The sequence below is a fragment of the Bombus vancouverensis genome, chromosome 8 (assembly GCF_051014615.1).
Source record: "Bombus vancouverensis nearcticus chromosome 8, iyBomVanc1_principal, whole genome shotgun sequence".
Taxonomy (NCBI): Eukaryota; Metazoa; Arthropoda; class Insecta; order Hymenoptera; family Apidae; genus Bombus; species Bombus vancouverensis.
The window spans coordinates 7,876,974-7,890,423 of NC_134918.1; positions in this window are offsets into that span (position 1 = coordinate 7,876,974).

The window sequence follows — 13,450 nt, forward strand, 5'->3', positions numbered from 1 at the left end:
TGTCTTGACGCTTCGTAAAAATGTAAGTTAAATTTTTCAATTAAACATTCTGCTCGTTTCAAACCTCGTTATATGTTATTCAAACCCAATACGAAAGTGTTTTCGTGTTAATAATTCGTGTTTCATCGAAACGCGTAAATGTGGATCGCGATTCTAATCGATACCTATTCGATCTTGAATTAATTAAAAAAATTAGCAAAAGCTCGTTACGAGGAGTGCGCGCTTTCAAGGGAACTTTTTGCACGGCCGGGAATAGCGTCGCACCGCGGAGGCAGCCGATTCTTTCATCCCGGAAGCGCACTGGAACTTGGAGATTTTATTACGAGCGTACAGTGATCCTGTTTAATTGCATCCGCTACAAGGCGACCCTCGAAAAGCAATTTCGAGTGTACCGGAGGCTGGATTTATCGCGACCGATATTCACTGTAAACAGCCAATGGCGTTCCTCTTAATTCTGCCGCCGGCTTCCGATTCTTTACCTTCGCTCTTTACCTTCGTTGGCCGCGGTTTTTCTTTCGTTTTCGCGGCACCGCGAAACGAAGAAAACGTACTTCTATCGTCGAGTAGGTTTTACTAATAGTCGATGCTCTGTTCTTCCTTATTTATTTATTTCTTTATCGTTTTCATGAATTTTATGGTCCGGGATTAGGCAGCTACCGCGATTAATAAAATACGTAACAAAGAGCAAAGCGTAGAATGCAATAAGGCAAGTTAGAAACTCAAACAACGGTATCTATACTACGATACAGCGTATGTTAGAATTAAGCAGGTAGCTTACGATATCATAATTGCTGATACAGATTAATATCTTTGAGAAGATAAAGAAGATCTTCAATGCTTCTGATTTAGACATGCTGCATCTCGTTTGGCAGAGCGAATTTATTTCTTAATTTAATTTACTTTTCATGCATTAACGTTGCTACGATTAAGAAGATTATCATCTACAAATAGGATAAAGTTATGAGAGTGTGTCAGTTTAGTATGTCGAATTTTAAGTCTCATGAGAATGGCTTGCTTTCTCCGATCGGAAAGAAATACTGGACTTTTATCGATGTACGTACGGATGTTATGTATGTTGAATGGGGGTGATTCCTGTGGAATCCTATGGAAGGGACGTTTGTACTCTCTGGAGTTTTGTTTCTCATTCTACGTTTTTAATCGAATGGAAACCGAGAGTAAAGATCTAAAACACATTTAGCGCATGTCGAGATAAAGGGGTTTTTAAGCTACGCTGTGCAACAAGTTTCGAGCACCTAATGTGCTTCTTGTGTTTAATATTAAATCGCCTTTTGATCGCAATATCTGCAATAATTTACAAACATTGTAGAACCATATTTTACTTTTAACTCAAGTTTGACCAAAATGTGTGGCCATTCAATTTTTGACTAGTATGCAACTTTTTACGCACTTATGGGAGACTTAAACGCGAAACATAAGCAAAAATATATGAATAAATTCGAACTATAGTACTCGTTATAATATCTATCGAAAAAATTTCGATTATCCATCGAGGTCCCATTCCTTCAGTTATATTCGTAAAGATATGAATTTGCATAAAAATCCGTAATCTATCTTTGATGGAAACTAAATTGAAAAGGTAAGCCGAATATTTTATTACGTGCTATATATAACTTATCACGTGATATTTAGACTTCTATTAATGATACGAGAATTTATGACTCCCCATTTTCTCCCTTTCTCTTTCTACAGTTTCTTTCTTTCTAAAGTCAATCTGCTGAAATAGGAAACGTCACATAATGCTGTATATCATTCAGAAAGTAAAAACCACACCGATTAATAACGTCACCATCAAGGTGTTAGCTAATCCGTGGCCAGGGTCAACGTAATAACGCACACCTGAGATTGATGACAGCCGTTGATGTATCACTACTCTGTTATTATGTATTTCTGTAAGAATTCTATTGTGTATTCCATTGTGTCTCGATTAAACCATTCAACAGATTTATCTTAATTTAGTCTATTAATAATTTCGACGTCTCTTTTTCTATCTTGATGAAAGATACGTTGGTACATTTACGCGTCTTGAAGTGGCGTTTCCGGTTTATGCTGAATTTTATATATAAATCTTTTCTCTGTATTTTCGAGCTGACATTTTTCGGCATCTACATTCCCATACAAAAGTCTTCGTAATAGAAAGGCTATTTATACTCGAGTAAAATCTTTTAAAATTTCAGCGTAGAGTTAACGTATTTCGTAACAAAACGATTAACATAACTGTTTTATTCTTGCGTAATAAAAGAAAAAGTAACTACGATATAGAAATAAAACTGACCAATTCTATCGAGGTTAATTAATCGTTCCGTTTTTGCGAAATGAACCCTATCTACGTATTTTGATACGTAAAATTAAAAACTTTTCAAACATCGAAATCGATCAGTTCAGCTTGTCAGATTGACTCCCACATGCTTTATTTAAACAAAGAATGTCAATGTTTTCAAGACATCCGGATTACTTGGAACTGATTGTACGTTTGTCATTTTCCCAGTGTCTGCTGGTATTTCTATTCTTTCTTCCAAGAGTAGAAGCTATCGTAACGATTTGTTATATTCGTTACATTAGCATGATCGATCGTGCGGAGCGAATGATCCACGTTTCGTGTACACACGCCCTCGTTACGCCGTGTTTTTCCCTAGTGATCGAGTGGATTTCATCATGGGTAAAATGCACTATATCAGACGTCGCTGACATTAATATTCAAGGTATTTAACGTTTAAAGACGCGGGCGTGTCGAGTAGTGCCTCTCGGTAACAGGCAATTCGATTGGCAAGCAACGAGGGAAAAAGCTGTTACACAATAAAATAATAGCCATTATGACTAATCGCGCGAGTGGAACTCGCGAGTATCGCGACCCTGACTAATTGTAAGCGAGTACGCGAATTGCGGTTGAATGGAACGTGCTGTCGCGTCCCGGAAGCTCGAAAAAGTCAAAGGGAAACGCAATTTCGCGATAATGAATGTGGAATGTATTAATGTACATGGTGTCTCATTTTGATCGTTCCACGCAAACATATATCCTAAACTATACGTAATTCGAGAAAGAGCGTACAATAAAATTGTACGGTTTCAATTGGCCCATCTTACGACGTTCAATTGGATTTGTCTAAGTGGAAGCGTTTACGAGATTCTAAGATAACCGTTGTTTCTTCCAATTGAATTATACGTTTTATCTTTCATACACCATCCGATGCACTTTTTAGTTCTCTACGGAAAAGTATCAAGGTAGTTGTATCTGAAAATTCTTAGCTTAAAAGATATCTCATTGTTAATTTCATTAAAATTGAGCGTGTGGAGGACAAGAAACATATAAACGTAAGTGCGCTGTGTTATCTTTCCTTGTCTTTCATGCGATAAGTTTTACAAGGTTGAAGCTGGAATACCTTTTGAACTAATCATTTTTCCATTGAAGTACTCTAATACTGGTTTGTAGGGAATTAAAAAATCCATCGAATAGCGTATGAAAAAAATGTATGTAGAAATCCATTTGAATAAACGAAGGTCACCTTGAGATCTCGAAGCTATGTATTTTTCGAAGAAACACTTCTTTCGAATAATATACGGTTTAAGAGATATTTGCCTGGTTCGATCAAGACGAGACACCTTGTATATACAGGCTGTTGCAAAAACATGATAGGTGCAAGGATTTTGTTAAAGGGAATAAGAAATAATTTCGAAATACACTTAGCATTGTAATTATTAATATATTTATTTAGTATAACATTGTATTTATTATATCATACTAGTTAATTAGGTCCAAGTGTATTAATTTTGGTATTTGGTAAAATTTTATATTAGGAAAATGAAATATAGAAACTCATTTAATTCTAAGAAATGGTTCTTTATTATTCATATTGCTCGATCATTTTTCAGCATGGGAAAACCATGATTATTCAGAAGCAAATCTGAATTTACTTGAAGTAGATCTTATATTAATAATTTAAACTGTATTTTTCCTTATTCCCATGAGTATGCCATTCCGTTCTCCGATATAGTGTTGCCAGAATTTCGTACAGGCGTAGAATTATAAGATCGACCAGTACAGATTCCAAAATCAACGCTTTCAACGTAAAATCTAATTTTGTATTTCTATGTAGGGTGACTTAATTTACTAGTCTATAAACGATAATTCAGTTAACGCATTAACAGTCGTCGATGTAATGTAATGTTTCGTAATTAAAGTACTTACTACCAGGTAAGACAATTATCAATGGCTCTGAGGGATTTCCTGGATTTATTTGAGTTAATTCTAGGAAACGATTAAGGTTTAATATTCGTAGGATATCGTTCTGCAAAATTATTAAACGCGAGTATATTACATTGCAACGCGCTGTAGTTAAAGATCTATAATGTTTAATGATTATGTTTAATGATCTATAATGTTTAATGTTAATGATTTTTGAAATCGATGTTCTTAATTTAAAATGTAATTTTGTCTCTTCTTATACTGACATTTAATGAGCTTAATTTACTCAACCCTAATGTAATTAAACTGCAACAACGAATATCTTCGCAATGTTATAATATTAATAATATATAAATATCGTAATATATATTTTTCCACAGTTTTCAATGTCTACTACAAGATCTTCATATCTGTGACACACGGCATACTATTTGCCGCGATACGAACCGCATCGTTTTTGATTTTCGATCGATTTGAAAAGTTGCTATGACATACAGTAACTTAGTTGTATATCAATCTAGTGATAATACGATTTTGATTTGCGCAGAGTACAAGCTATTTCAACAAGTTGGTAAAATTCATTACCATGTAATATGATTTAATACCGTAAGGTAATTTAAAAGTCGAAGGATCGAATCCTGAGATTCTAAGATGATTAATAATTAGTCTTGAAGATACGGTCTTGTAATTTAAAGGTATAACAGCATAATGATACAATCTGTAATATAAATGAAGATTCAGTATATCTTAAACGTAAAACGCGGCTATAAAATGTTTCAAAATAGAAATATCCAATGTTTTAGAATCCTAAACCAGTTTGAATTTTCAAGAAAACTCCGATTTTTTGAGGAACCTTGACAATACGCTAGCTTTTATAGAAGCTTTTTAAAGCTATGTTAAAGGAAAGAATCAACAAGTTTAACAATCATAATATTTAATACCATTCGCGCCACAACGTTTAAATTTATCAATACACATTATAAAAGTCCAAATAGTTGCATAAAGCCGCGTAAAAATCCTAAAGTATACGAGTAACTTCGGACCTCGACGATACGCTATCTTTCACGGAAGCTTTCAAAGTTATCGCGAAGGCAAAAACCAACAATTTTAGCAATTACGCCATTTAGTATAGTTCGCGTCACGCCATTTAGATTTATCAATATACATTATGAACGTGCAAATAGTTGCACAATACAGTGTTTAACAATACTAAATCGCACAACTTGAACCTCTTAACGAACCGTCGAACTCCTGAGAAATTCCTCTTGACAATAGGCTATCTTTTACAATTCTTTGCCAGTTATCTCAAAGACAAGAATCAACAATTTTAACAATTACAGAAGTGTCATCCGCGTCACGCCATTTAAAACAATCTAACACTTGCGCGTGACAAGCGCGAAACTGGTGTCGCCAGCTCGATTTCCGGCAGACGACACGACGGCCAACTCACTTGACGCCGTTCATCTAACGGCGTTTAAGCTTACTTTAAAATCGATCGATCGCCTGTCGAACAATTGATTTATGGTGTTCGCGCCGTCCTATGTCAAATTCTTCGAAACATGACGTAAACGTCATGCAACATAGGGCGGAATGATGTCAATTGAAGAGAATTGCGCGAATTGAACGTTGTATACTCAGTTTCATCCAGCACTTTCGCGATGGAACACCGGTTTACGAAACCGTGGCATACAGTTTCGAATTTTCGTGGAAATTCCACGCCCGCGAATAAAATCACACGGATAATCAAGGAGTATTGTGTCCAAGTGGTCGACGTTGTTACAACGAACCTATCCACGGAATTTGTCGTTTTATATCCGTCGCGGATACAATCCGCGGATATGGCCGTAATCCTATCGTTTAATGAGTTTCCAGATCAATGACAACATGCGTTATAATATATCATTCGTTTTTTTGCACCACTATTCTTCATCGTCTGTTATTCTACGCGTTGCTGAAGTATTGTCAACTGCGACCAACTATTGTAAACTGCGTCGCGTTGTCGCAAACCTCGGCTCATAATTATAAAACAACCCTAAAACTTTTAATACGACGAAAGCTGCCTGGTTGAATTTAGTAAAGTTATTTTCCCCTCCTTTTTTTTTACTGCACGAATCAACCTACGCTAATGAGAGCTTAAGACAAGACGCGTACAATCTTTATCTATTCGACATTTTACAACTGTACGAATAATCTTCTCGGTGGATTAAAAGACCTCGCGTTTCTTTTTTTCAATTAAAAGAAATTGCCTGGCGATTCGTCAAATTCGGTTAATGAACTTTCGGTGAATGAATTTTTGTACGATTTATGTTTGAAAACGAGCTCTTTAATTCGTTAACGACTCGTAATATATCGTGAATTGGTAGAATATATCGATGGTCATAACTTTTCGCGAGGATATAATTTTTACTGATTAAAAGGAAAGCTTGTTCGATTAACGTTAAAATATTCTCATTTTATCATTGTATATAAATTGTATATAAAACCACTAATTTTTTCAAATACATTAGAACAGGAGGCTGTAACTGGTCAGAATTTGTGGTGAAAATAAAGAAAATGTGCAAACTAATTAAACTATCAATAAATACGACAATTAATTGAATAACTCGCGCACCATATTTCCTTTGATCGAACGTGGATTTTCCATTCGCTCAGATGAAGTTGAAACGAATGGCAATGCTGCTAAAACAAAATACTTGTTGCGTGTCGCTTAGATTAACGAGTTGCAAATTCGTTGAACGCTGTAGCATACGGATAAGATGACTACTACATACATTCGCTGTCTCTGCTGCAAATTAATGCTACAGAGTGGAGTTTAAATTTTAAATGAGATAGGAATACAGAATAATTCCAACCTTCAGATGACATTAAAATTGACGTACATTACGAACTGAAAGTTTTGATGTAGCGCGATCCTTAGCATAAATCGTGAAAATAACGAATTAAATATTTGTCCCCTTAATATTAAATGGAAATTTGTAAAATAATCAAATGGAGTGTTTGTAAAATAATCAGATGGATTTCGTTTGACTACTGCCCGCGTATATTAATTATTTGAACAAATTTATGAGAGAGAGTGGGCTACAAAATTATCGTGGAGAAATATTTGTAGAATGAGGTGGGTAGCAAATGAAGAAGAAATATTTGTATAAGAGAATGCAGTTGCGGAATAAAGTTTTCTCAATATTAATAAATTTTTGCAATAAAAAATCCAATTGAAAATATTCCAGGTAGTGTAGTATACTAAGCGAAGTACAAGCGTATCAATTAAAATTACTTTCCAAAAATCTATCCCGACCGAAAAGTTTCAGAAGTTGAAACAAACTCCTCAGTGATTTTAAAAACCCAACGTCTTTTCAATTAAAAGGTTCTCCATTTAATATTCTTCGATCGAGAAACTTGTCAATTAAAAATCAGATGTTTCAAAATGCTGAACCATGTCAACTATCGTAACTTTTTATCAAAGGGGAGAGAAAGTAAACGAAACGCTGGGAAAATACAAGAGAAAAGAAATTACATGTTGTTTAAGAGTTTATCTCCTCTCGAGCGAATAAACTTTTCTCTCGAGAAATTCGTTGACTCGCACGATCCCTACGTCTCGAATTCTCGCGACTCTGCTTCTCGAGTGCCCTTGGTCACGGCAGCGATTAACTTATTAAGAAGCAAGTAGCAAAATAATACATAAAAATTGTGTAAACGCAACGTTACGGTGAAAACTCTCTATAATCGTAAACTTGAATCTCGTGTTTTTCATTTTTCATTTTTTTTTTTTTTTTTTTAGACACAATCATCTTTTCTTCTGAATTTCTTTCTAGAAGAAGAAATGTTACGTCGTGTTAATAGATGGACAGAAATGCTGTGCAATTCTAAGTTTCCGTGATAATTTTCATAGTTGAAAATGATAATTATCATCGTCTAGGCTTTCTTTGACGAGCATGTATGAAATTTTAGCCCAATGCAGGGTTAAGCTCGTGCCTCGACCGCATTATGCAACCCAGTTTCGAAGTTCAGGAGGGACGTCGGTCAAACAATGGTGTAACCCGACCTATGTGGTAATTGCAATTAATCTTCTCAATTTATTTTTGTTGTCCCGTCCCACGGGCTTCCTTGCTTTTTAGAATGTATCGATTTACCTGGAAATCGTGTCCGTGGCGAACAATCCAAATTCGATTTCAAGTTCCATTCGCTGGGACAATAGACTTGATCCGTCGCGGATTTTTCTTTCGTTTCTGTTTTGTACTTAAATTCAGGTAATTCTTTCACGCGAGACCATCTTCAGCGAAATATGTATTCTTGGAATTGTAGACAATTTTACTAATATCATATTTGTTAGAAATATTTTTGAATATACGTAAATATTATTAGAAAATTATTGAAAGATTAATCCTATGTGTGCTATATCTCTATTCACGCGGAGGACTTTGCTTTGAATTTTCCAAGCGTCCATAACAATGTATTTTGTAGTGTTTTATTTGAATTACATAGGACTGAAGATATCTCTTCACTGTTCCTTTAGGTTTTCAAGTTAAAAAACGTTGAAAAACTCTCTATGAAAAATTAATAATTAAAATATTGTATCATAAGATTGCATGTTAAATTTGGTTTATTTCAGTACCAAGTAACGACTTGTTAGATTAAATTCGTGTGAACCGATCGAAGTTAAGAACATAATGAGAGTACAGATTTTTTTTATTGAGAGATCAAATTAAAGATTTTGCCACTATTGTTTCGAAAATTCTTCATCATTTGTGAAACACGTTCTCTCAGAATTTAAAGTCGATCGGTTTTCTAATCAGAAACAAACAAATTGTTTGGTAAATTTATTATCACTTACGAAAATCACAATTTTTCAGTCGACAAGGTTTCCTGGCATGAAATATACGACAAAATTACGTGTTATTTATCGATAAGATTATTTCTCCACTGCCTCGGATTAACTCGAATTCACGCAACTAAATGCAGCAGATTTTTCTCCGGTACACATCTTAATTGCACGTTCGTCGCGATTAATCACAGTTTGATACAATGGAATGAAAGATGCATTAATTATTTCTGCGAAACGCGCTTCCACTAAGCTAACGACTTACAGTTCTCTTATATTTACCCCGCTAAAACTAAGAAATGAAAAACCACCCTCTCAACACTAAGATTGCTAAATCTGTTAAAATGACACAGACCGATTTTTCGTTTGTACATTACAATTGGCAAAATTGTTACGGTTTTCGTTATATCGCTTCAATCATAATTATTTACGCTATTGATCAAACATTTGTAATAAAATTCAAGAATTTAAGAGAAAGTCAGTTCAGGACTTTGTATTCTGTTAGAAAACTTTTACATCAGAATTCTATCGAACTGAAGAAAATTACCACTGACAAATTTATCGTTTCAAAACAAAAATTACTAGGAGTAATTCGATGTAGCTATAACTTAACAGGTTTTTAAAATGTGTACATATATTTTTACACATATTAAACCTTCATAATTCGAATACTAAAATCCTACAAGTAAATGTGATAACATTTCTCTTGACAATCTTTGCATAAAATATCTAAGACAATCTTTTAACGACTCGATCGAGGATAAAGAAAAACGATAGTCTTGAGAGAAAGACACCATATCATATTCACTTTTTTAGAGATTCTTAACGAGAAATAGTTTGGACAAACTGTAAATCCAGAAGACTCGCTACGTGCGTAAATGATGTAGAGACATCAGAGAGAAAGGAACCGAAATCGACGCGTAGGAACGTCGGTTTTTAGAAATATTCCATCCAATGTACCGATGAAGCAACGTACTCACGACAGGAATTCGAACGAAATCCTTTCTGGTCCTAGCCGCTACCGAAGAATAATGGCCGTGCAGAGGATTGCCACTTCACTCATCGCCGACTAACCTTGCACTAAAGCTCTGTCACCTCGCTCTGGCAACGATAACAAAACTTGCGGACGTAGTTCAGCATTTTAGAGGCCCTGCATTCGATCAGGGTACGAGGAGAGCGTGCCAGCGTGTAATTCTTCGCCACTTAGAGTGGGTCATTAACGATGCCCTCCACGATCTTTCGAAGCTCGCGTAATTCTCGTGCACGCGCTTCTTATCCTCTTTATTCTTTTTCGTTACGTTCACCTTCTTTGCTTCTTTTCTTTTTTCGATCGAAAAATGCAAGATAAAGTTATGATCTTCGTTATTCGCTGACTCGAGTCGATTATTAGACTGTGTGGATTTTTAAACGTTCGCGGGCAGTTGAAAAGGCTTTCGATGAGAACATTCAACGAATGTCGAAAGCATTGTGATTTTTAAAACGCACGATCCTCTACGAGGAGATCTAATTTTCTATAGTAAACTTGTTCCATATTGTCGTTGCTACTATCTACCATATACTTATTACGCGTGGTTGATAGATGGTTATGCAACGTACATTCTATGCATTTTTGAGAAACTAGAGAAGCTTTGAATAAAAATCACTACTGCATCATAAAAATATTCTATTTTTCGATAGATTCGGTGCTACATAAAAAGATGTCGTTCTTCATAGCGATCTTTTGCATAATTTATTCTTGTTAATCTCAACATTTCTTTAATTAATACTCTCCTAATACCTACCCAATGTAGAAATATTAATTTTCATTGAGACATTAATGTGCATAGATAGAACATTAGTGTGGAGTTTTATCCATCTATAGGAAATTTAGAAACGAGAAAATCCGTAAGACGCTCCTAATATACAAAAATGTATTCTTTATAATGTTCCAGAATATTTGGTAAATAAACAAATTTCTGCTTACAATCTATTTCGTTGATCATTCATTAAAGTATAAACTTTGCCTTTTGACATATTTTTTCTTCTTTTCTCTCATCTAAATAATGTCTTTGATACACGAAGGTGTAAATTTACATAAATATCCTTGATCAAATTTGATTCTCACGCGAATAGTATAACGATGTGTTGTCACGATAAGCATTTTTGTATTCGAGTAAAGTCTGATCGAAAAAGAGGACTGAAGAGGGTTATACGATGGAAGAGAGGCTTGCAGAGAAGCTGGGAAACAGTTTACAAGTCGGGCTAGGAAATGGAAGATTGAGTAGTTTAGTTGTATGTTGGAAAAGAGGTTATATGAGAGGGACTGGAGAATCGAATCGAAAAATTATGCGTTCAAGCTTATTGAAAAGAACTTTTTTTAAGAGTGTTCGTAATATATTCATCGTACATGTTTTAAGGAATTTATTTGATACATCTGAGATTTATGTAGCTTTTGCTTGTGTAATTCTGCTCATTTCTTATAGATGCCTTTTCTTTGTCGCAATATAATGTTATTCTTAACATGCAATGACATTTCCAATGGTGTTCCCTATCCTCGCATAATACGTATCGGTAATTCTGTCATAATACTTCATCTATGCACATATGCAGTCGACTACGTCAGCGATATGTGTAATACGTTTGTATCAGCTTTAAGATTAAACAATACTGCTATTGAGTTGGAAATTCATCCGATTGTTCGCATCGTACAGTGTGTAGTGTAATAGTGGATATTAAACAATAAATATTTGCTACGATATGTATAACTAATTGCTTCAGTTCGCAGTCAGAATTAGCTCAAACTCGCGCTATATCTAAAAAGATGTTCTTAAGTTACACAGACGGTTGTCTGTCATCTCGGAAGATGCAGTCATTGAAATCAGCGTTTGAATGTCATATTTTCTGGATGATATAATTTTCATCGGTAAAATTAGAACATATGAATTATCACAAACCAGGAATTAAGCCAAGTTTACGCAACGTGTTTATGCACCAGTTATAGTTTACATAAGAAATTCCAAATTATTTACATAATACGTCATACTAATACGTCAAAAAAATCATTTACTAAAATCCATGTCTCATCGAAATATGAAAAATACGAAAAAGAAAGCAGGAAACTATGGAGAACGATAGAATTCGATCGAGGAATCGGTCTCGTTCGGATAAAGAGGCTCTAGAACGCACGCAGACCTAGTGGCCCCGATACTGGAAGAGGCCTCCATTGTGCGAAACCCACGAAGATGGAGATAACGTAATGAAACTAACTGGCTTGCTCTGACCAATTAACCAACCCAACTACGGCATAATATTTAACGTACACTCGCCGCCTTCCCCTGTTCACGTGGCCACGTTTACGCGATGGATATAGCGTTACATGAAAACGCGTTGCGAGGGAATCTCGCGTGATGATGAATTCGCTCACGCGGATCATCCCAGCGTGAGTTACAAGTACCTTCACGCGATTGACGGATCAAATATTCATGGCAATTCGATTGGAATTATATTCGTGGGCCATAAAAATATTCACCTTCGCGATTTTATCGATCTATTCAAGACAGATTGGAAATCGATGTGTCGGAGATGAAAGAACACCTGTCGGAGATAAAAGAACACCGGAGCCTTTGGAACTTTGGATAACCCCGCAACATTGTAACCAAGAGTCTACTAAAACAGTAATTAAACAATTGTAGTTATTCAATCCGATTGTAATTGTTCGAGATAGGTGATAGTGAGCTCTGGCTCGAGGCGACTGTCTGTCGCCCAACGTAGCCGCGGCCAACGGGATGACAAAAGGACGTACTCACAAAGTCTAAGTCTGGTTAAAACGTGAAATAACCACTGATCGCGAAGATGTTACTCTTTAGTCGATGAGATCGCGAGCGAGAATGACTTTCCCGTCCCGATGATACCACGGAGGAAAACTATATTGGGGCGTGTCTAAGGACACGAGATCGGATTCGTCGAGAAAAGCCTGCGTTCAGAAAGTAAGGGAAATTGTCGTTGCCGCTAATTGGTCAATCTCTATACCGGTGGTTAGAAAAAGATGCTGGCTGTTTTCGAGGGGAAGTTGCTAGTGGGAGACGCCGCTCGTTGAAAAATTGATCTCCCCTATTTTCCCGTAGTGGGGACAAAGACTGTTTGTCTGTTTGATGGACTTTAGTTGACTAAATCTTAAGATTTATAACGAGCCCTCGAGCTAGCTGAACATGTACTGTGGAGACGCATCGACATCTGGCAATTATCTTACTCCAGGAATAGGGTCTGCGCGTGGCGAGCCACGGGACAAAAACCGTTGGAATATTTACTGTCACGTATCGCCACGAATATTTCTTTTAAGCTATAGGATTTTAAGCTTTTGAGCTATAGGATTACTCCATACCTTTGTTAAACAAAGCGTTCATCCCTTGGCCGCGGCTACGTTGGGCGACAGACTGTCGCCTCGAGCCAGA